This window comes from Caretta caretta, chromosome 2 (genome assembly GCF_965140235.1).
Source record: "Caretta caretta isolate rCarCar2 chromosome 2, rCarCar1.hap1, whole genome shotgun sequence".
Classification (NCBI taxonomy): domain Eukaryota; kingdom Metazoa; phylum Chordata; order Testudines; family Cheloniidae; genus Caretta; species Caretta caretta.
The window spans coordinates 227,172,433-227,195,894 of NC_134207.1; the positions used below are offsets into that span (position 1 = coordinate 227,172,433).

Here is a 23,462-nt window from a genome sequence, read left to right on the forward strand (position 1 = left end):
CTCTCTCTCTCCTGGTAACTTGCATGCATGCGGTATTTGACTCTATAAGTGGACTGCTGTAGTGCGTGCCATATAACACAACTAAAGTATCTGCTCGATTGCCCACAGTAGGTGAAGAACATGGCAGTGGCAAGTGTTGTCAGGAGAGAGCAGAAAAGATGCCGCTTATCTGCTGCTTCGTGCTCTGGGCTAGTTGTTGGTTGGTGCACAGACTGAATTCAAACTCCTTATTTTAACATTAAGATTTTAAACGGGTTCCAAGGATCCTGGTTGGTTTCTCATGACCCATCTTCCATTTCTGCCTCTGTATTTATAGGGAGTGAGATTTTTAGTCAGAGTTTTGAAGCAGAGAGGGACAGTCTAGTATTCTGGATACATGATTGGCAGGCAAGAACTTGGAGTTTGAATCTTAGCACTGATACTGAACCTATGGGCACTTAAGCAACTTGCCTAAGTATTCTCCCTATCAGTAATCTCAATTATTTGAAACTTTGTTATCTGAAACATGGGCATGTTGCCCGATATCTCTGAAAGTATCCAGAATTTTATTATAATCCATACTTTTTATTCGGTGTCTCCCATGATTATTTGGATAATCAAGGTCTCACTGCATGTATGTGTTAGGTGATGTTATTGCACAGATAGACTAGGTAATGCTCTTACTTTTGCATTTGCAGGCTCAGGTTTTTATGGAAGATCACCCTTCCATAATTGAGACTACCAAAGACTGTTTCTTCTCAAAGTGGCATTAAGCCTGATCTTTCTCTGTAGAAGTGTCTACAGAAAGGCCCAAGAATTTAGTGGACAATAACACAGAAGGATCTGGTCCCACACTTACTAATATAACCAGTGTTGCACTCACTCGCTACTTACTTATATAGCACCCATTACAGAAGTACGTGAGCAGCTCACATACAAAAATTAACGTATTACAACACCTGGATTTACTTTCCCCATTTTATAAGTGACGAACTGAGGCACAAAGAGACTAAGGACCTGATTCAGCTCCTGCTGGACTAAGTGATTTGTCTAAGTGCGCTCAGATCTCCTGAGTCCAGTCAGTGTCTTAACCACTGAACCACCAATCCTCTCCATTGGGGAAGGTTCTGGGAGACCACTTTGCTTTAAGATATTGAAGATAGACAGACAGAAATGGGCATACCTCCAAACACAAAGCATTTTGGATAGTCTGGCTATTCTGCTACCAGTGCCACTGCATATTTTCAGAAGGGACTTCATATCCAAAGAGACAATCATGCTAAGGTTGGGGAATATCTGCCAGTTACTTCCAAAAATGAGACTTTAGGCCTTGGCACACTGTTCTGTTGAAGCTGAGATATTATTCCTTAAAAACCACTCCTGGTCAGAGTGTACTTACAAGTGTAATTGTAAGTTAGTTTTAATGATGTGCCTGCATAGTTTGGTTTGGTCTTTTGTTATTGTCCAAGCAGGTATTAAAGATCCTGGACAGATTTCCTGGACAGACATCAGGATATGCTTCTACGGGCACAATATTCTGAAGATTCAGAGCAGGCCGCGCAGCGGGGACAGGAGGACGGTGAAGAAATTTGGCAGCATGTGATCTCCAGAAGAAGAAAGGGGAGCGTCCATGTACCAGCAGCACAGATACAGGTAAGCAACCATTTCCATGTTCTCTCCACAGGTACTAATGTGGAGAGTGGACTAGATGATACATCTGAGGGAAGGGAACAGAAGGAGACTCCGCTGATTGGAAGGCATGAGATGCACTGTTCTAGGGATGGGGGTTCCACGACCACCGCTCCCAAGAGGAGGAGGCGGGTGGTGGTTGTCGGGGACTCTCTCCTCAGGGGGACTGAGTCATCTGTCTGCCGCCCTGACCGGGAAAACCAAGAAGTCTGCTGCTTGCCAGGAGCTAGGATTCACGATGTGACGGAGAGACTGCCAAGACTCATCAAGCCCTCGGATCGCTACCCCTTCCTGCTTCTCCACATGGGCACCAATGATACTGCCAAGAATGACCTTGAGTGGATCACTGAGGACTATGTGGCTCTGGGAAGAAGGATAAAGGAGTTTGAGGCGCAAATGATGTTCTCGTCCATCCTCCCCGTGGATGGAAAAGGCCTGGGTAGAGACCGTCGATTCATGGAAGTCAACGAATGACTACTCAGGTGGTGTCGGAGAGAAGGCTTTGGATTCTTTGACCATGGGATGGTGTTCCAAGAAGGAGGAGTGCTAGGCAGAGACGGGCTCCACCTAACGAAGAGAGGAAAGAGCATCTTCACAAGCAGGCTAGCTAACCTAGTGAGGAGGGCTTTAAACTAGGTTCACCGGGGGAAGGAGACCAAAGCCCCGAGGTGGGATACCGGGAGGAAGCATGAGCAGGAGAGCACGAAAGGGGAGGACTCCGGCCTCATACTAAGAAAGCGGGACAAACAACAAGTTATCTCAGGTGCCTATATACAAATGCAAGAAGCCTGGGAAACAAGCAGGGAGAACTGGAAGTCCTGGCACAGTCAAGGAATTATGATGTGATTGGAATAACAGAGACTTGGTGGGATAACTCACATGACTGGAGTACTGTCATGGATGGATATAAACTGTTCAGGAAGGACAGGCAGGGCAGAAAAGGTGGGAGAGTTGCCTTGTATGTAAGAGAGCAGTAACTGAGCAACTGCTCAGAGCTTCGGTATGAAACTGTAGAAAAACCTGAGTGTCTCTGGATTAAGTTTAGAAGTGTGAGCAACAAGGGTGATGTTGTGGTGGAAGTCTGCTACAGACCACCGGACCAGGGGGATGAGGTGGATGAGGCTTTCTTCCAGCAACTAACGGAAGTTACTAGGTCGCAGGCCCTGGTTCTCCTGGGAGACTTCAATCACCCTGATATCTGCTGGGAGATCAGTACAGCGCTGCACAGACAATCCAGGAAGTTTTTGGAAACTGTAGGGGACCATTTCCTGGTGCAAGTGCTGGAGGAACCAACGAGGGGCAGAGCTCTTCTTGATCTGCTGCTAACAAACAGGGAAGAATTAGTAGGGGAAGCAAAAGTGGATGGGAACCTAGGAGGCAGTAACCATGAGATGGTCGAGTTCAGAATCCTGACACAGGGAAGAAAGGAGAGCAGCAGAATATGGACCCTGGACTTCAGAAAAGCAGACTTTGACAACCTCAGGGAACTGATGGGCAGGATCCCCTGGGAGAATAACATGAGGGGGAAGGAGTCCAGGAGAGCTGGCTGTATTTTAAATAACCCTTATTGAGGTTACAGGGACAAACCAACCCGATGTGTAGAAAGAATAGTAAATATGGCAGGTGACCGGCTTGGCTTAACAGTGAAATCCTTGCTCATCTTAAACACAAAATAGAAGCTTACAAGAAGTGGAAGATTGGACAAATGACCAGGGAAGAGTATAAAAATATTGCTTGGGCATGCAGGAGTGAAATCAGGAAGGCCAAATCACACCTGGAGTTGCAGCTAGCAAGAGATGTTAAGAGTAACAAGAAGGGTTTCTTCAGGTATGTTAGCAACAAGAAGAAAGTCAAGGAAAGTGTGGGCCCCTTACTGAATGAGGGAAGCAACCTAGTGACAGAGGATGTGGAAAAAGCTAATGTACTCAATTATTTTTTTTGCCTCTGTCTTCACTAACAAGGTCAGCTCCCAGACTGCTGCACTGGGCAACACAGCATGGGGAGGAGGTGACCAGCTCTCTGTGAAGAAAGAAGTGGTCTGGGACTATTTATAAAAGCTGGACGAGCACAAGTCCATGGGGCTGGATGCGCTGCATCCAAGAGTGCGAAAGGAATGGGCGGATGTGATTGCAGAGCCATTGGCTATTATCTTTGAAATCTCATGGCGATCGGGGGAGGTCCCGGATGACTGGAAAAAGGCTAATGTAGTGCCCATCTTTAAAAACGGGAAGAAGGAGGATCCTGGGAACTACAGGCCAGTCAGCCTCACCTCAGTCCCTGGAAAAATCATGGAGCAGTCCTCAAGGAATCCATTCTGAAGCACTTAGAGGAGAGGAAAGTGATCAGGAACAGTCAGCATGGATTCACCAAGGGCAAGTCATGCCTGACTAATCTAATTGCCTTCTATGATGAGACAACTGGCTCTGTGGATGAGGGGAAAGCAGTGGATGTTTTGTTCCTTGACTTTAGCAAAGCTTTTGACACAGTCTCCCACAGTATTCTTGCCAGTAAGTTAAAGAAGTATGGGCTGGATGAATGGACTATAAGGTGGATAGAAAGCCAGCTAGATTGTCAGGCTCAACGGGTAGTGATCAATGGCTCCATGTCTAGTTGGCAGCCGGTATCAAGTAGAGTGCCCGAAGGGTCGGTCCTCGGGCCGGTTTTGTTCAATATCTTCATTAATGATCTGCAGGATGGTGTGGATTGCACCCTCAGCACGTTTGCTGATGACACTAAACTGGGAGGAGAGATAGATACACTGGAGAGTAGGGATAGGATACAGAGGGACCTAGACAAATTAGAGGATTGGGCCAAAAGAAATCTGATGAGGTTCAACAAGGACAAGTGCAGAGTCCTGCACTTAGGACAGAAGAATCCCATGCACCGCTACAGACTAGGGACCGAATGGCTCGGCAGCAGTTCTGCAGAAAAGGACCTAGGGGTTACAATGGACGAGAAGCTGGATATGAGTCAACAGTGTGCCCTTGTTGCCAAGAAGGCCAATGGCATTTTGGGATGTATAAGTAGGGGCATTGCCAGCAGATCGAGGGACGTGATCATTCCCCTCTATTCGACACTGGTGAGGCCTCATCTGGAGTACTGTGTCCAGTTTTGGGCCCCACACTACAAGAAGGATGTGGGAAAATTGGAAAATGTCCAGCGGAGGGCAACAAAAATGATTAGGGGACTGGAACACATGACTTATGAGGAGAGGCTGAGGGAACTGGGATTGTTTAGTCTACGGAAGAGAAGAATGGGGGGGGGGGATTTGATAGCTGCTTTCAACTACCTGAAAGGGGGTTCCAAAGAGGATGGATCTAGACTGTTCTCAGTGGTAGCAGATGACAGAATGAGGAGTAATGGTCTCAAGTTGCAGTGGGGAAGGTTTAGGTTGGATATTAGGAAAACCTTTTTCACTAGGAGGGTGGTGAAGCACTGGAATGCATTACCTAGAGACTATATGGAATCTCCTTCCTTAAAAGTTTTTAAGGTCAGGCTTGACAAAGCCCTGGCTGGGATGATTTAGTTGGGGATTGGTCCTGCTTTGAGCAGGGGATTGGACTAGATGATCTCCTGAGGTCCCTTCCAACCCTGATATTCTATGATACTATGATCCAATGAATTGTCAATATTTGCATTAATTGGCATTTATATAACTTTTGACAGTTAAACACAGATGGTGAGTGCCTGAAGGCTGTTTTGCTTATGTACATATGCCAGCACTGCGGTATAAGTCATTGGTCTCAAACTCTTGGAAAAACAAAGCAGTGAAAAGTGTCATCTAAATGCAGCACAATTACCTTTACAAGAAACAAGTTCCTTTCAATTTGACAATTGCAAAGCACAAAAAATTACTTTAATATGTTATCCAGCAGCAGTCACTAGCTACCTAAATAGAACAAACAGCATAAAATATAAGAGGGTGTCAGGTCCAATTCCTATGAGCAAGTAACCACATGAAAAAAACCACCACCCCTTCTGGTAGTAATCGGAAGCCCTACTGGGAGGGTTGGAAGAAAGGTTATTGTTCAGATGAGCCTGGACACTGAATAAGATTGGATGTCTTTCTACAAGTTATGATCTAGCTCAGCCAGAAGCGATGGACTTGTGGCAGGGATTACTGTGTGGAATTCCATGGCCTCTGTTATGGAGGAGATCAGACTCCGGGATCATAACAATCCCGCCTGGCCTTCAGACAGAGGAACAACTCTCTTCGTTCTAGATAGGGGAAGTGCTGGTGTCTGTGCTGCACCTGTGGCTAACGTGGACTTCGGGCTCCAGCCGTGTAAATCCAGCGCCTTTCACCACTTCTAACATTACGTATTTTTTAAAATTATTTTAAAAAGTGAAAAGAGCAACTAGCTAAAGCAAGACTGGATAAATATTATCATCTGCGTTCGCAAAACCAGTGCCATTCTGCTCATCAATTTAAATAACTATATGAAGCAATTAATGTGGCCACCCACAATACTCCAAAGTGGATAACAAAGTTAATCAGTCACGCTAGGTAAAATATGCATGTTACAATCCTCCACATCTCTTCGTCACCTGTGCAGCAGCTGACATGCCATAAATTAGCCTCCATACAATAGGACACCATGAATGATTCAAACAGTATATTGCAAAAGTCTAGACACACATCCCCACAAATGTGATATCAGCTGCCTGAGAATTTGCTGTTGAAGTCAGTTACATATTTCCGGTAGGCACGATGGCCCATATGTCTGTCTAGCATAAATACCTCCCGGAAGCAAGTCATCTCTGACAACACCAAATGCTCCTGGCAGCTTGCTAATCTCCCTTTGTCACTTACAGGGATTTTAGTTGTTTTTTCCTTCACCTCATTCAAATCCTTCCCTAAAACTAAAAGTCTTCTGATGTTTTGCAGAAGGGGAGGGAAAGGCAGAAATGAAGTGAGGGGAAAGAACGGTGATAAGAAAACAGTGGGACCATCAAATCTCTCCATGGAATCACATGTTCTTTTTATTGTTCCCCTGGTCCTTCCTCTCTCTTTTGACATTCATCATTGTTTTGTGGCCCTTATTTTTTGTGTCGGGTTGCATTTAGATTGCAAATTCCTTGGAATGGGACCTGTGTTTTACAAAGTGCCCAGTAAAGTTCTGGGCCCTCGAGAGATGCCTTGTCTCACAGTTTTTTAATTAAAAGATTCTTTTAACAAAATATTTTCTACGCAGTATTTTTATTTTTGTTTATTGTGTTTTTCACTGATCCACTAGTGCTGGCACCCTACAGTTTATTTTCAATAATTTTGTAATTATTATTATTATAGGAGAGTCCAGAGGCCTTGATATCAGAGCCACGTTCATTGCTATCAGCACAGCAAAAGTGTGAGCATTGTTATGCCTATAGCATTAATCAAATGTAATTTACCATCTGAAAACTTTATTCATGATGCATGTAACTCAAATTTTCCTATCATTTGCTCTGAATCCCTAATTATGAAATTTGATTTCCATGAAAGTGACCGGCTAATAGCACAGGCTCAAGTCAGCTATAATGTCAATAGGGGTAGTAAGTCAAGGTTCAGCTAGACTCATATGATGTCCCCAAATACTGCTGAAAATAATTGTGGCTGATTAGTATTGAGTACTAAGTATGAACCAAATTCAAGTTACTTATTCTAAAATTATACCCTGCTTCCCTATCAAGGCTCCAGTTCATCAAAGCATTTAAGCATATGCTTAAGCACTGTGTTGAACTGATGGGAATTAAGCTTTATGCTAAGCTTTAAGCATACACTTAAGTGCTTTGCTTGAGTCAGGGCCTAATTGGCTGTGTTTGTGCAGTGTGGAGACTGGGTCCCTGCTCCTGAGTAGGATTTCTTGAAGCTTCTGTAATCTGAATAGTGTGACATTAGGGGTAACCAAAGGAATGAGGTGAGACCACATTGTCTAAAAGTTCAACAGATTTGAATGCAGCCAGAGCCCTCACTCAACAGTGCCTGCCTTTCCTAGACCAGAGAACACCACCTATCATAGAAACACTTCGCGCCATTATCCTGTTCCTGGGGAATATATCAATATCTCCCTTATCCTGGGGAAATCCTGTTCCCTCACATTCTTTCAAGTACCACCCACCAGCTAAGGGAGCGGGGATACGCTAATAATTGTGGTAGACTACTGAGGACTAGCAACACAAGGTCTGAAAAAAAATGGAAGCACCAAGTATTCTCATGTTTTGAGAGCAGACAGGGTAGAAAGCAGCAGAACTGGGAACAGAACATGGAAAGAGGGGTATCCCACAGGGATTGGACTCCATGGTGGTGATGGTGGGGTGGGCATTTGCTTTCCACAGGCTTGTCCTGGGCTGGTGGAAAATGTTTCATCAACAAACTGTTTTTGACAGAAAATTTGGTTTTCAATCAACTTTTTTTAAAGTGCTACTTTCCATGGGAAATGTTGGTTTGTCATAAAAAAACCCAACCCCCATAAAACTGAAAAGAAATATCACTGTGGCATATTGTTTGAGTTGTAATGTGGCTGCCTAGAGGACCCATTCTCCTCTAAGGGGCAAGCTGGATTGCATCTCCAGTGATGAACCATGGCAGCTCAGCAAGTGGGGAAATCCGGAGCAGTAGATGTACATGGGAGATGCAGTCTGCCCAGGAAGTCTAGCCCAGAAAGGAGAATGGGCACATGGGGTAACTGAACTATAGGTTCCATGAGGCCCTGCAATTTTTTGTTCCAGCTGAAAGTGTTGATTTGCCCCTGAAAGTCATTTTTTTACAGAAGAAAAATTCCAATCAGTTGTACTGTCCTCCTTCAAATTTGGAACTAGTAAGAACATAACTTAATGCTGCTCCCATTGGCATTCATTTACACAGGTTTCCCATCTTACATCAGAACCATCAGGCAGGACCCTGTGAAGCCATGTGCACAGGCCCTAGTCTTCCTTAGCTCTCAGACCAACAGACTGGACATCCTAACCCCTCTGTGTAGGGAAGAGAGATGGGCAAACCACAATGGAAAAATCAGGTGCAAATTCAGGAAGTCCAAACACTCTGGGTTAAAGTCCCCCATGCAGGAATAGCACATGTGGTAGTCTGTCACAGAGTGGGCTAGCCCTTTAAAGGGACTTGGGCTCAGCCTCACCTCTAGGGCCAAAATTCGGGGTAGGCGACCCAGGCGACTGCCTGGGGTGCTGGGCTTAGGGGCACCAGGCTTGGGGTGCTCCTTTTGTTGTTAGTGACAAAAGACAAAATAGAATGTTTGAAGTATGTTTCAGGTATTCCATATGTGGATTCATTTTTCACTAACCTCCTAGAATGTTCTGGGCCTTTGCAGAATCTCATGGAACCTTCCAGACTTTCTGAGAACTACATTTTCCTTAAACCTTCTAGAATGTTGTCAGCCACGCCCTCACACATATATAAGGGGCGGGACATTGCCAGTCAGTCAGTTAGATATAAGAACTAAGTGAATGAAGTGAGAGCCCAGCTGAAATATTGTGAACCTTGTTTTATTGTGTAATTGTGAAAGTGTACCTGTGTTTTAAGAATTGAAGCGTGTAAATAGTGATTAAAAAAAATTAAAATTTAATGACATATTTAATGAGACATCAGAGATATCTATCGAACCCCTATCTACATAACAATATAAAAGAAATACTGTTACTACTTTTGCCATGCTTAACCTGTAATGTTTGATGACTTTCTAAAACTGCAGAACATAGTCTTTTGCTCTCCCTAATACTGTCTGTTTTCCCACATAGAAAATAAAAGATGCCCCCAAAGAAGCCTTCAGGAGCTCCGTATAGGAAGCAAAAAGCTCAATTACAATTTAATTTGCAGCAAGGGGCAAATTTGATGGGAAAATATCTGAAACAGAACAGCATAGACCGGGCTTAGGCAGTAGCAATTGTCCCAGTGCAGAAGAAACTGAGGAGCAAAGGGTAAATGATTGAAGTCCTATTACTAAGGAATTAGCTGATTTACTTGAAGATAAGAAATGGAAATGTGAGGAAGCTGATGGAGAAATGTCCAGTTTTCTTGGCAGCATGAAGGAGAGTGCTGATAAAGAAAAAAGTGGTTCACATAAAAGAAGAGAAACGATAAATAAGCATCAGCCTTGCATGATGACAGAAACAGCACACCACAGATAGATACACCACAGATAGATACATCAGATCCTGCTTTATGGCTGGCCAGCCTAAATTCTGCCAATATTGATTGGACAATTTTGAATGGGCTGGGCAAAATCGAAGTTAGAACGTTTCCAGTAAATGAGCAGAAGAGCCATGTCTCCAAGTCACACTGCGAAAGAGTGCTAGAGAATGGTGAGAAACTGAATCAACGTTGGCTAGTTTACTCAGAATCAACTGACCAAGTGTTCTGTTTTTGTTGCAAAATATTTGTCAAGAATGACAAAATGTTGTTTGCACTTGCCGGGTACAATTACTGGCATAACGTAGCTGATGCTCTGAAGCATCATGAAAAGTCACCCAGCCATTTTACAGCCTACTGCAAATGGATGGAGGTCAAATCCAGGCTCAAGCTGCACAAATGCACAGTTGCAGAAAACCAGCGCATTATGAATGTAGAAACCGAGCATTGGAGGAACGTTCTTGAGCGTCTGATCTCAATTACTCTCTTCCTTGCAAAGAATAATTTGGCTTTCCAGGGCTAGTTGGATAAGTTGGTCACTGAACATAATGGTAATTTCCTTGGTTTGATAGAGTTCCTTGGGAAATAGGATGTCATGCATAAGCACCTATGTCGAGTTGTTCGTAAAGAAGCTACGGACCATTACCACAGCAAAACAACTTAAAATGAATTGATTGACCTTATGGCAAGGAAAGTGCTTGACAACATATTGATGTGGCTCGGTAAAGTGAAGTACTATGCCATAATAATGGACTGCACTCCCAACATTAGTCACAGTGAAAAGATGTCATTTACAGTAAGATTTGTTGACGACGAGGATGACTGTATCCAAGGAACACTTTATCTGTTTCTGGACTGTGGAAAAGGCCTAACAGAACTGTTTATGAATGTTTTGAGTAAGAATAAAATAAAGCTTCAGGATTGTCATGTTCAAGACTATGACAGTGGCGTGATCCTGAAGGAAGAAATGGTGATGTTCAGGCAAAAATCCATGCACTGAATCCAAGAGCTTTCTTAGTGCCTTGTGGCCGCCATTCCCTCAGCCAGGTTGTATCAGATGCAGCAGCATCTTCTTTAGATTCAGAGTCTCTCTTCAGAGTACTGCAAAGGATATACGTCCTGTTTTCAGCATCAACTATCAGGTGGAAAATCCTCATAGACAATGTTACAAATCTGACCATGAAGCCACTAAGTAACGTTCACTGGGAGAGCCATATTGACAATGTAAGACAAGTGAGGTAGCAAGTGACTGAGGTTTACGATGCCCTGATGGAACTGATGCAATCGAGTGAAGCCAAGGTCAGAATCTAAAACGAGGCACAATGCCTGGCAAACTGGATCACTGACTTCAAATTTCTCATTTCAGTTATGATTTGGCACCTGTTCTAAGTAAATGTTGGAAGCAAGGCCTTACAAACTCAGTCAATGGACATCACAACCACTACTACTTTGATAAGAAGCTGCCTTGATTTTATTGTGGCCTACAGAGACAATGGATTTGAAGATGCCATCACTGCTGCCAAAGAAATGTCAGAAAACTTAGGAGTTGACCTTGTCTTCAAGGAAACTCATATTCATCGGAAGAAGAGACAATTTGGTTATGAGAGGAGAGATGAGGTTTTGGGAAGCTTGGGAAAAAAATCAAGAGGCTTGTATGATCTTAGTAAGCTGCTGGTGGATGGGAAAAGACTCTTGAACCATTGTACGGATCTTCACCAGATGCTGGCACATGGGGAAGTTTGGACATCAGTGATAAAGACCTCTATGTCGAATTGGACGTCATCCATCACATTTAACAACACAGGAAGCACTCTCCACTCCAAGTTCTCCAGTTCATTCATGATGCAGAGCTGAAGGACACTTTTCTTAATGTGTAGATAGCTTTGAGGATTCTGCTCACACTGCCAGTCACAGTCGTGAGTGGTGAGTGCAGCTTTTCGAAGTTCAGGCTCATTAAAACATATCTTCGATTGACGATGGCCGACGAGAGACTGACATCACTTGCTATTTTAGCGCTTGAAAATGCCATTGGCCAGTCTTTGGATCTCTCTGACGCTGTGCTTCAGTTCACAAGCGCAAAGGCAAGAAAAGCGACCTTTTGAACTAAAGGACTAAGGTTAACATTCTAAGGCTGGTCCACCCAATATTGGTGCACAGTTCAATTTCTTAATGTTAGTACATTTCAGTTATTCTTAAAATTAAAAAGTATCTATAAGCTTAGAGGAAAAAAATATTTGCTTATATATGGCATGAATAAGTACAGATGTACAGATCCTAGTGTGCAAATTTATCATCTTATGACAGGGATAAATCATGCATGCAAATTGTGCATCAGAGTCATGAAATGGGCTACAAAGCAATAAAAACTAAGGTATTCAAAAGTTTAATAAATGGAGGGGTGGGGGTAGTGCCAAAGATGCTCCTCACCTGGAGCACCATTTGGTCTAGGTACAGTCCTGATCATCTCTGCCTAGTTATCTGCATCCCAAGAGAGGGATACGGGTTGGTGGTTGGGTGAGAGGATCAGGCATCACATGATGAAGCTGGGGGTAGTGCTTCCTGCAGAGAGAGAGAGACCTATAGGGAGTAGGTAGGATCTCCTGAAATAAAGTCAGGTGGGTGACAGGTGTACTTGGGTGGTTCTCTATACTGGTTTAGGAAGCCCAAAGCTGGATCCCTGATAGAAGTGATCAGTCAGACCTGTGAGGCCCTGGCATAAAGGTGATTGAGTAGGCCTGGGAAAGGGTCAAAAGAATGTGGGAACCCTGCGCTGAAGGTGAAGCACTGAGATGAATTTGTTTTGTTGGACTTCTTGTTTACTCCCACAAGGGAGGATAAACTTTGCAATTTGGTTGGAGGACTAAATCATTCAGAAGGACTGGAACTGGCCCATCCAAGAACAGGAGATTGAGGTGTCTGAAGCTGGAAGAGGGAAAACTGAGGCACAGAGCACTGGCTACAAAGAGGGTGTAAAGTGACCTTATCACATGCACAATTATGAAATCTGTTGAGAAAGTAAAACAGTTTTAACGAGAATTGAATTTTTGTTTTTGAAAAACAGCCCCATTTAATCTAAAACAACTTTGAATGAAAAATATTGACTAGGTCTAGATAATCTTGACATTGGACAATGTACCTTCACAATTCCAAAGAGCATGCAGAAGCAACAAAAGCAGACGACCTCAGCTTTCTGGTCATTTGAAATGACAGCACCCGAATAGTAGTGGAGTTACATTGCACAGAGTCAATTCAAAGATGCATCTCCTACACATATGAATGAGGCTTCAAATCTGTTAGACTATTTGGTATCTAATAAATACAATGGGAATTCCAATGACCACCCTTATTTCTCAAAACTATATGTTCACATCAGAAATAATTTATATCTTCACATTTATTTAGACTTAGTACTAAATTCTAAGTTATTCCTTTCCCACAGTGTCAACCTACATTACTTTTTAACTGCATGGAAGTATACCTGGCTTACAGTGGAAGTATTATTTCATTAATAAACAATGTTACCATTTGGGGAATTAAAAGGGATTAGTTCTGTCCTGATATTTCCATATTCAGGTATTAGTGCATTAGATACATTTGGCCAGGTGAAACTTAACTTGCTGTGCTTTTTTTTCAAATTGAAACAAGATCTCTGCCTTTCCACATTACTATATTTGTTTTCTGTGCAAGCGGTAAGATAAATGAAAGTCACACCGGTGTCAATTAAAAGTAACTCAAATGTCAAGAAGAGGTATCCATTACAATTGAAGTAAATAATGGAACATAAAATATGCCTGCTTGAAATAGAACAGGTGATCACCAGAAGAAATGAATCAGCTAAATAGTAATTGTTGTGGAGATGATTGTGATATTACAAACAGAGACAAGGACTTCAGATAAGCAATAAGCAGCAGGGTAGATGAACTCTTGAGAAACAAATTTCCTATTCATGAAAGTTTCTCTAGAGGCTTAAAGTTTGGTAAGAACCCCCTCCATCTGACAGAAAATATATACTGTATACATAGAATTGTTTCTTGACTGGATCTTACTTTGAAAGTTTAACAAAACACTATTATGTAAGTAAGTAAATTCATGTTTCTCACTCTCCACCACCAAGTTTTGATTGATGTTCTGAGATCCACAGTTCACAGTCTGAATTTTCTGCCAAGGACTATATTGCCAATAGGCCCCTCTAGAATGCACTGTGGCTTTTGTTTATTTATAATATTATAAATAAATATCCCTCTTCCAGCTTGGGGGGAAACATATGGTACAAACATATAACAGCATTATGTCAACCCAAATAGCAATAATTTGTGTTGAGAGAGGAATCTTCTCTAAAATAACTAAACTGTATCCACCATTTCTGTCTACCAGCCTGATGCTTTTATGCAGCTTTCGTGCTTGGGTTTTTGTTAATATAAAGTATAATATAGTGAATAAAAGATAATATACCACCAATTTTTCCCCACACGGATACATTTTGTTAAAATCACCCTAATTTAAAGGAAGTGTGCTTCACATTGACTTCAATGGGAGTTCACCTACACATGCCAGAGTTAAATTTAGTCCATTCTTCTTTAAATGTAAATGCGAACTTATTATTTAATTTGAAAAGAAAGGGATAAGTGTATAGCATAACACAACTATAAAGAAACTCTTCTGCCAAGGAATACTTCATCCTGTATATGCAGCTTACACACTAAAGGACTGCAATTCAACTGACTTGTTGAAAAAAAATACAAGTCAAACCTGGCTGATATAGTGGCTGAACACACAGGCAGCAACATAGACTCTACTGAATTATAAATGTCATGGTTCAATTCCCATGCCACTGACCAGACTGGGAAGAGTAAAGCAATGGCTAGCAATAGCAGAATATTATCTATTGAAGCATCCTGCATTAATGTCACTGCCTTTCAGTAAAGAGAAATCTGTTCATTAACCTGCAAAACATTCTGCCCTCAGTTACACCACTGCAAATTCGTTATAGTTAGTGAGGTTGTATGAATATGACTGAAGGCAGAATTTGGCTCTGACTTCCACAAAACTAGCAATTATTTTTACTTGAAATAATTAAACTATTATCAACTGTTATGCAAATTCTTCTGTTCCATAAGCATAGGCCACTATCATTTCAGTTACAGGAGCATGGCTAGTAGCTGTTACAGTATAGCCCCTATGACACACAGAGCTGAGCTGGTCTAAAGCTATCCTGGAGAGGGCAGTGATAAACTAGCCAATTACTTACCACATATTGACCATCAATTATATAACCTCTTTTGGAGCTAAACCAGTGGTCCCCAAACTGTGGGGCATGCCCCCTTAGGGGGCTGTGGAGGAATGTTCAGGGGGCATGACAGGGCCCGGACCAGCCCCCAAAAGAGGCAGGGAGGGAGCGCCACACAGCCCTGCTCTGCCCCCAGCCATGGCCCCAGCTCACGGCCCCAGCCCTGCCCCCAGCCTTGGACCCCAGCTGTGGCTTCACTCCTGGCCCCAGCCCTGCCCCCAGCCCCACTCCTGGCCCCGGTCCTGCTCCCAGCCCCAGACTTGCCCCCAGCTTCAGCCGCAATCTTGGCCCCCTTTGTCCTGTCCATGCCCTCCCAGCCGCAGCCCCACTCCTGGCCCAGGCTCATGGGGGGTCTGAAAGGGGTAAGGGGAGGTGTGATGTGAAAAGTTTGACGACCACTGAGCTCAACAAATCTGGTACCCTTATGCGTTTTCCAAGGTTTAGGTACCCACACCAATAAACCTCCTGTGTAAATTCTGGAGAAGACTGGTCAATTCTCAGCTGTTCAATCTAATGGGACTCGTTGTTTTGTCCCTACTGAGTACTGTTGACAGAATCTAAGATTCTGTTTCAATTTATAAAAAAATCAACCTGCTACTTTAAAGCTCACCAGAAAGTCCTGGTAAAGCTGAAGACTTGAAAACTGATGAGAGCAATGAACAGTCATACTCAACAGTGAGTGAAAATGACATACAAAGAAAAATTTAGAATTAACATGATTAGACTTAACAGAAGTTTTGTTATTCGGGGACAGATCACTCCATCTCACCAAAATCCGCAGAAAGCAAGGTTCCTACATGGAGTTTTCTATAAAATCTCCTCCTCCAGGAAGAGGGGCTAAGGTTTGGGGGAAAGAGAAGAGGTCCTAGGGAACTATAGACCAGTCAGCTTAACTTTGATATATGGAAAGATACTGGAACAAATTATTAAACAATCAATTTGTAAGAAGTGAGGATAATAAGGTGATAAGTAATAGCCAACATGGATTTGTCAAGTACAAAGCATGCCAAATCAAGATAATTTCCTTCTTGGACAGGATTACAGGCTTAGTGGGTTGAGGTGGGAAAGCTATATCTTGATTTTAGTAAGGCTTTCGAGAGCGTTTACGTGACATTCTCATAAGCAAACTAGGCAAATGGGGGTCTCAATGAAATTATCGTGAGGTGGGTGCAAAATTGGTTGAAAGACCCACTCAAAGAGTAGTTATCCATGGTTTGCTGTCAAACTGGGGCCCTGCAGGGATCTGTCTTAGGTCTGGTATGAGTCAATATTCTCCATTAATAATTTAGATAATGGAGAGGAGGGTGTGTTTATAAAATTTTTGAACAACAACAAAGTGGGAGGGGTTGCTAGCACTGTGGAGGACAGGATTAGAATTCAAAAGACTTTGACAAACTGGAGAATTGGTCTGCAATCAACAAGATGAAATTCAATAAAGACAAGTGCAAAGTACTGTACTTTGGAAGGAAAAAAACAAAAGCACAAATACAAACCGGAGAATAACTGGCTATGTGGTAGTGCTGCATAAAAGGATCTGTGGATCACAAATTGAATGTAACAATGTGATGCAGTTGAGAAAAAGCCTAATATCATTCTGGGGTGTGTTAACAAGAGTGTCGTATGTAAGACACAGGAGGCAATTGCCCCACTCTCCTCAGCACTGGTAAGGCCTCAGATGGATACTGTGTCCAGTTCCTGGTGCCGTGCTTAGGGATGATGTCGACAAATTGGAGAGAATCCAGAGCAAAGCAACAAAAATGACAAAAGGTTTAGAAAACCTGACCTAGAAGGGAAGGTTAAAAAAAACTTGGCATGTTTACTCTTGGGAAAAAAGGGGGGGAGGGTGTGCAGGGAACCTGATATCCTTGAAATATGTTAAGGGCTTTTATAAAGAAGAGGTAATCAATTGTTCTCCATGTCCACTTCAGGTAAAACAAGAAGTCATGTGCTTAATCTGCAGCAAGGGAGAGTTAGATTAGATATTATAAGAAAAGTTCTATTTATAAGGAGATTTCCAAGGGAGGTTGTGGAAACCCTGTTGTGGAAGTTTTACAAACAGGTTAGACACACACCTGTCAGGGATGATCTAGGTATACTTCAGGGTGGATAAAAATCAATGATTTTTTTAAAAATAAAAAAAATGGATTTTTTTTAATTTAAATTGGATTTTTTGATAAAATGTTTTTTGAGAAAAAAAGCTATCTAAAGATCATTTTAATTAAGATACATTATAGCTCAAAGATATCTCATCATGGAATAGGGATTATAAATTCTAATTCTATAGTATGAGACAATATATTCATGTAATGTTTAAGAAAAGTTTTATAAATGAGTTCCAATAGTTCATGGATTAGGGACCCAATCTTATGGGGTTCCACAGGCTTCTGTATAGATTATTTAGGTTAATCACTCTATCTACCCAGTGGGACTCAGTGCTCAGTCTAGAAGATACCATCAGAGATGTTTAGTTTTGCAGTTCTCAAACTGTGGATTTGTGTCTCTAGAGGTAACATGCTTGTTAACAGCAAAAATGTTTTAAATAAATAAATAAATACATAATATTTCGAGGTGAGAAATAACAGACCTCAACTCTATTGTCCCTCTGCAAATTTGTGTACACAGAGTCAATCCCTTACCTCTCTCTAAAAGTGCAAAGTTTCAGAAAGTTCAATGAATAGAAGATTGCTGTGGGTGGAATAGATCTGGACAAGGAGAAGAAGTCTGGAGATAAATGTGTGAAGTGATGGACATATGCTTTTTTGTTTAAATTTTCTATGTTTGCTGTTGAAGAAAAAAAATCCAGAATATTTAACGTTGTTGTTTTAGTGAAATAAAACAATTTAAATGTCTGTCTGGTGATGTTCTCTTCCTAATACAGCATGGCAAGAAAATCCTCCAAATATTAATGATTAACCTATTGAATTGGAGATAGTTCACCTCCCAATGACTTCATAAATATCTGCTTCAATTACCTTTGGTAAATGAAATAACCAATCATTCATTTTCTGATATAGCTGTAAAACTAATCTGAAAGATTTCAAAATAAATCACTGTTTAAAAATGTGTAATGTGTATCTTCTAAAAATGAAACCTACATCTATCTCTGAGTTGTGAAGAATATGTATTAAGGTTATAACAACCAACAAGAATGCACTTTTACGTGGAAAACCATGAGTAAATCAAGTCTTCCTGACTAGTGATTTAAATCATGATTTAAATCAAATCCACCCTGGTATACTTGGTTCTGCTTCAGTGCAGGGCACTTTACTAAGACCCCTGGAAGCCCCTTCCAACTCTAAATTTCTATACTCTAATTGCAGGAGGCAAGGATCTTTGGTGAAGGCTGTCCCTGAGTTCTACGACCCCGGAGCTGACCTGTACGGACTGCTATGCTTTTCTGGAGCTTTGCCGAGTCATCGTCCCCCTGACAGCTCTGCTCCTCCAGAAGCTGCAAAGCTATCGGCAGCCTCATCTGGATGCTCAATAGCAGCTGCAGTGAGATGTCAAAGGTCCCGCGCTCACTCAGAAAAGAGGCACAGTTTCAACATGTGTTAACAGCCTAGTTTAGATAAAGCACACAGCAGTTTCAATGCATTTTAGCTGGTTGAGATAAACCCTAGAGAGGAACCTAGACCAGCAATGTGTTAAAACGACAAGTCTTATCTACACTAGGATGATAACATGTGTTAGCTGACACTTTAAAAATGCACCTTTCCCCCTAGCATAGATGTGGCCAGAGGGAGTTACATAGATCTAAGTTGTATTAAGATTTCCATGCAGTATACAGCCAGCCTCTTCCCACCCTCTAAACTGAGTGTACCCCGGTGCTCCCTGAGCACCCTCTGAATGACAGCTGCAGGGTTCCAGCGAGGGAGAGGAATCACAGGAACCTCACTCCTTTCACAGTTGTGAAAGGTCTCTCCATACATGGAAGAGCCTTTCCAGATCCAAACCATTAGCTAGGGATGGTCCTGAACCAAAAGCCCAGATCTGAAAAAAAATCCCCAAATTTTGGAGGTGTTAAAAATCTGGATGCAGCGTCAAATTTTGTGGTGTGAGCCAATTTCTGTAACAGCATTCACCATTAGAAAATCAGCCTTCACCACATAGTGGAATCTGAGATGCTGTACTTTGAATAGGAAGTACTGGTATTTTGAAAATTGGTATCCTGTGAATTAATCTCAAGCAAAAAAAATTCTCCCAAGATATTTTCTCCTAACTCCTGTATTAATTCAGCGGGAAGACCTCTCTCTTTTCTGCATCACTTTCTTGACAGATGGTCTCTCTAGTTTTATTTCACCTGTAGAATTTAACCCATAGACCAAAGTGCTTTTTCATTATTTTATTCCTATCTGTTTTCAAAAAAGATGCTGTACACTGAAACTGCCATTTGTCTGAGACTACTAGAAGAAAATATTTTACACTGCATTACACAGATCTCCAATAATTTTTTCAAACTTTTGGATGCCTAAAACTTAGGCTCCTTAATCTATATTTAGTTACCAAAGTAAAAGTGATCTGAAAACAAACCCCCACTATAAATAGGGGTCAGGAGTTCTCACTACCTCTGTAAATCAAGCTACTTTTATTTAGATACCTATATAGGGATTTAGGAACCTAACTTTAGGCACCCAATTTGGAAAATGCTGATTTCATGCTCTAGGGTAGGAGTCTCAAAAAAGCTCATTGTTGGCCTAATTCTGCTCCCATTAAAGTCAATACTAAAACTCCAGTTGAATTCCATTGGTACAGAGAGATCAGCATTGAGTGCTTTTGAGAATCCCATCTCTAGTAGGTTTGTATTATTGCCCAACTGAATACTTTATGCGTTACCTAGGGAGGTGGTAGAATCTCCTTCCTTAGAGGTTTTTAAGGTCAGGCTTGACAAAGCCCTGGCTGGGATGATTTAACTGGGAATTGGTCCTGCTTCGAGCAGGGGGTTGGACTAGATGACCTTCTGGGGTCCCTTCCAACCCTGATATTCTATGATTCTATGATACTTGGTAATATTTGGTAAACAGAAATGTCTAAATTCTATTTTCAGTCATACTGCTTGTAATGCTGGAATAATTTCACTGAAGCTAATGATGTTACTCTGGAATTCTAGAGGTGAAAGTGAGAACAAAATTTGTTCCAAGAATTCCAGTAGGTTTGTATGCATATCTTCCTTTAATATTAATAGGGGTTAATTATTCTGTCCAGAACACAGAGGCTGCACATACAGTGTGCAGGCTTATAGATCAAACCACTTAAAGTATTTTAAGAGAGAGTGCACTACAAAAAGAATAGAAGCTAGATTCTGATAGGACATCATCAAATCAGAAGCAGGATATTGTCCCCTCTTGTCCTATTGTTCCTGTGATTGCCAGGCTGTAGCCCAGCTTAATTGAACGACCCTTACAAATTCCAATTTATAGTACAAGATTAGCTGTTGTGGCTCTCACTTTAATGGTATGCCAACAATCATTATTGCTGTGATTTATAAATGACTCTCACAGGGGCAAGGAGTGCTGTATTAAAAGTTTTATTCCACAAAATGAAATTTAGTGAGCAAGAGCACTGGGTTTTTTTTGGTAAGTGTTCTGCTTTGCAAAAGTCTTTCTTTTTACCAGCTTTCTATTATGTTCTAAGTCAGGGGTGGGCAAACCGTTTGGCTTGAGGGCCACATCTGGGTATGAAAATTAATGGCGGGCCATGAATGCTCATGAAATTGGGGGTTGGGGTGTGGGAGGGGATGAGGGCTCAGGCTGGAGGTGCAGGCTCTGGGATAGGGCCAGAATGAGTTCAGGGTGCAGGAGGGGGCTCCGGGTTGGGGAAGGTGGTTGGGGTGCTGGGGGGGGGGGTGAGGGCTCCAGCTGGGCGTGCAGACTCTGGGGTGGGGCTGGGGATGAGAGGTTGGGGGTGCAGGAGGGTGCTCCAGGCTGGGACCAAGGAGTTTGGAGGGCAGGAGGGGGATCAGGGAGAGGGAAAGGGGTTCAGGTGCAGGAGAGAGTCAGGGATGCAGGCTCCGGGCAGTGCTTACCTCAAGCAGCTCCCAGAAGCAGTGGCATGTCACCTCTCCAGCTCCTATATGGAGGCGCAGCAAGGCAGCTCTGCGCACTGCCCTGTTCACAGGCATTGCACCTGCAGCTCTCATTGGCTGAGGTTCCCAGACAATGGGAGCTGTGGGGGCGGCGCTTGGGGCGGGGGCAGTGTGAGATGACCCTTGGCTGCCCCTACATGTAGGAGCCGGAGGGGGGACATGCCACTGCTTCTGGGAGCCATGCGGAGCAGGGCAAGCTCCTGACCCCATTCCCCAGCTGGAGTGCTGCAGTGGGGCAAGCCCGGGACCCTGCTCCTCTGCGGGAGCTCGAGGACCAAATTAAAATGTCTGGAGGGCCGGATGCGGCCCCTGGGCCATAGTTTGCCCACCCCTGTTCTAAGTGAACCAGTTGTCCTGGAATAAATATTTATCTATTTTAGGGTTTTCTATTGTACCACAGTATCTAAGCGCTTGGCCATTTTCTAAGCAAAACTGTAAATAGACTTAAAAAAATAGATCCAGCAATACCTAACCTATTTCACCATTTCCAATTGCTTCAGGTCAGGCTCTCACAGAGTAAGATACTAATTAACACAAGTAAGAGTGCCCAGAGCAGGCTCTAAATGATTAGAAATGGTTATACAGGGATTGATCAAGATATGTTTATTTTGGTTTATTTACAGCTTCCCTATTACAGTATAATGAATAAGAATGAGAATGAGAAACTTTAACATAGAAACAGAAGTAAACCCATACCCAGTAAGTCAGTACATAAGTATTAGAGTTTAATCTAGTTTATGTTACTGCCTATAAATTTCAATTCAGAAAATATAGGGCCTCTATCAAATGGATTCTGCCACCCTTTCTCACCCTTACTCCTGCCAGGGGTCCCAGTGAGTTCTGTGGCAGAAAGAGACTACTGAATGAGATGAACGTAAGCGAGAAAGTGCTAGTCAGACATGAGTAAGGATAACAGAGTTGGGCCCATTGTGATGAACTACACTAGTTATAGTTACTATAGTATGTATCTTAGCAGTCAGTGGTAAATGCTGTACTGTATTTACTGCACTATCGCAGATATTACACTGCACTGGTAAATCCAAGTGCGTCAGAGCTTTATTGCCCTTAGTAGTACAGCTGAGGCTCACTCCACTGAAGCTAGAGCTTTGCCATTTGAATTCAGTGAGAGCACCACTGTGTTCAGAGTTCTACAGAACCAAGTTTGCTTCTGCAGCTCCCATGGACTTGCTAGGCTCCAGCGCTTCCATTTCATTTTGATCTTTAAATGCATTTTCGACCAGCAGCAACCCCTCATTATGGATATAGCCATCAGTTTTAACATTTTTAGACAATCGTTTTTAACTGACTATATTTTAAAAAAAAAATCAATTCACGACTGAGTGTAATTAGAGATCTCCCAGGACAGCAACAACCACTCTGAAATGTAACCTAACAGGTGTCCTGTGTATAAATAAGCAAAAATGACTGAATTTTGCCTTTACAGTAAAAGAGAAAAACCCAAACGCACCTGAGCAAAAGTTGGAAGAAAAAATAGTTTGTGAAAGAGAAGAAAAACAACTCTATTATTTTATATACTACTTTTTTTTTCTTGCCACTGTTGTACTTTTTCTTACCAACTCATCCTGTGTTTTCTCTATCTCTCAAAATATTCATGAGTCAATATGTGGCACATCCATTGGTAGGGGAACTCTTAATACTTATTTTTATAAAAACCTTGCTTTAACACACTTGAATTTAGAAGCAATTCTTTTAGAAATAGAAATTAACCACAACTGATGCAATGACTTTCATACCCATTGAAATTACACTCTTTAAATATCCTTTAAAGTCTAATTGTGAACAAAAAAACAACTTGTGTTTTCTCTGGACCAAATTCAGCCCTGTCCAAAACAGGTTTAACTCCCAATGAAGACAAGGGGAGTTGCTCCTGTGTCAGTCAGAGTTTGGCCTTAATTTGCCCATGGGCTTAACTGGCCCTCTAACCTTTCACTTTTAGGGTCCTTCCAGTCAATGACATTTAGAGGCATTGCAGATGTGTGCAGAGGCAGAGGGGCTATGTGTACAGAAATTCAGATAAACACAGAAATATTTATTAAGCTTACTGACAAAGGCAATTCAAAGTCAGCTCTTCAGCCTGGGAGCCCAAGTCTCCACCCTCAAGAAACTCCAGGAACCCCTAAGGTTTAGTCTTCTGTTCACAAGTGTGGCAGTAGGCAGTATCAGATGTTTCAGAGAGAGATGTAAGAACCCGGTGGGGGACAGTTATGGAAGAATTTGCCGATAGATAAATGTCTTCCTAGCTGCCATCATTTAGTGGTTGTTATTATTACCATAGCATGTAG

At 42.2% G+C, this 23,462-nt stretch overlaps 1 protein-coding gene across 2 annotated transcripts in view; it reads right to left on the reverse strand.

Moving 5' to 3' along the window:
* The window catches only part of ZNF804B (zinc finger protein 804B), a 353,090-nt gene that overhangs the window by 182,413 nt on the left and 147,215 nt on the right, over window positions 1–23,462 (reverse strand). The gene's annotated exons all lie outside the window — the stretch shown is intronic.